The sequence below is a fragment of the Pleurodeles waltl genome, chromosome 12 (genome assembly GCF_031143425.1).
Source record: "Pleurodeles waltl isolate 20211129_DDA chromosome 12, aPleWal1.hap1.20221129, whole genome shotgun sequence".
NCBI lineage: Eukaryota > Metazoa > Chordata > Amphibia > Caudata > Salamandridae > Pleurodeles > Pleurodeles waltl.
This window is the reverse complement of record NC_090451.1, coordinates 118,264,097-118,265,963: the sequence shown is the minus strand read 5'-3', so window position 1 is coordinate 118,265,963 and position 1,867 is coordinate 118,264,097. Positions and strand designations below refer to the sequence as shown.

Below are 1,867 nucleotides of genomic sequence, written 5' to 3'. Positions count from 1 at the left end.
AATGGACTAAGGCTAATGAAGATTACCAATAAGTAACCAACGCATCACCACTCTTTCTGAATGTGCGTGGCTCATTCTGCAGGACTTGTTCTTTGTATGATTCCTGGATTTTCAGAAGCCCTTTGATGGCAGCACCCCCACACTGAAAATTGTTTCAGCACCACTGGACAAAGGTCAGTTGTCATGCTCATCTGCGGCATAAATTTGCATTGAAGTAGTCTAACTCCCCAGGTCCTGTCTTTTGCTCAATTTGCCTTTGTGAGTTTTCTCTCAATCACTGTTGATTTCCTTTGATCTTTCTTTCTTCTTTCACTTCACCTTCGCCTTCAGTGTATCTTTCGGCCCTGTTAAGAGACACGCCCCCTTGTAGCCACTTCTATACTTCTGTCACCTAATTATTTTCCTATCCTTTCCCCTGTAACGTTGCTGATCCTAGCTATAGCATGACTATCCAGAATCTGTTCACCTGAGTTATGTTCCTCTTATCCCCACGCATCTAATAATCAGCTCTTGGTCTCCCTCCACCTCTCACGTGACATAGTCTGAGCCAGTGTCTCCATCTTGGAGAGACAATCTCTTGCACTTCTGTTGTTCTACTGGCGCTGCCGGCTTGAGCTTTGGTCAGAAGTGGCAAAAGAAGGACTAATGGAAAGTGAACGTGTACTGGAGCAACAGAGTGTATGGATTTACAAGCGTTTGATTAAATGAGAAAAAAAAAGTTTACTTGAGAAAAAAAACTTAACTTGGCCCGTACGGGGATCGAACCCGCAACCTTGGCGTTATTAGCACCATGCTCTAACCAACTGAGCTAACCAGCCATGAATGACAGAGTTATCCTTTTTCCATGACATGCAGATACACTGAAGAGTCGGTCTCACTATCGCAATTCCTTCATACTTTTCTCCTACCGTCCCCTGTCTGGATTGCAATAACAAGAGCTGTTGAGTGCTGCACGCCAGCCTCAGCGCCTCTGCTTTCAGTCAATGTCACTGTGTGCTGTGATATCATTGTAACATTGGTTGTTGCCGGAAGAAAAGGAAAGGATGGATAGGATTTGTATTCTTTTACAACAAAACCCAAAATGCATCGGCTTGCTTGCTCATTAAGTTTACAAGGCCAGCTGCTTTTGAGATATTCTAATTATAGTGGTTATTCGGCGTTGGAGGTAAGAGAGTTGTTTTTAGGTCTGGACGTTCCTTCTGCTTTAAATTACTCTAGCTCATGTCAACAAAGTAACAACAAAACATAGCCTACGGTTTGTTGCTCAAGCCTTCCCTACTGCACCTTCCCATGTCTCTCCTGCCGACCACAGTGCAGGAAATTTGAGTTTGCATTTGCGCAAAGAGACATACAACACAAGAAGGCGCGCTTTCGTGCGCCGGGCACCACCCGGCCTGTGCATTCCTCACTGCCGTGAGATCAGTTTACTCAGCAGAGCATGATGCTGCAATTGGTTAGTAAGGCCTGCCTGACCAGAATAGTATATTTGGGGTCATGTATTTGATTGCATTTTTAAAACAGTAACAGAACTTAACTGCAATGTTTAAATAGGTCTAGACATATTTAAACAGTGTCAATTTGATAGAAGAATTCTGGAAAATTCAGAGGGGAGGCACCAATGTTTTTTTTCCCTTTGGGTGGATGTGGCATTAAAGAGTTTGAAGAACACTGGTCTAAGTGGACACTAATACACCTGGATCCTCCTGAATTCCTCGCAACAGATGCCAGCAAACCTGGCTGGAGAGCTACTGTGTTGGACTGATCCTGTCGATTCAAGTGGTCTTTCCTAGAGAGTCGGAGGTCATGGAAGTAGATGGAGTTGATGGTAAGCTTCAGGGCTTTGAAGTTTTCCCATCATCATCTGTCT

The 1,867-nt window shown here is 44.1% G+C and overlaps 1 non-coding gene across 1 annotated transcript; it reads right to left on the bottom strand.

The window, feature by feature from the left end:
- Positions 1 to 744: 744 nt before the first annotated feature.
- TRNAI-AAU (transfer RNA isoleucine (anticodon AAU)) lies at positions 745 to 818 on the bottom strand. Its single transcript has one exon. It is a non-coding gene; the product is annotated as a tRNA-Ile (tRNA).
- Between the last annotated feature and the right edge of the window lie 1,049 nt (positions 819 to 1,867).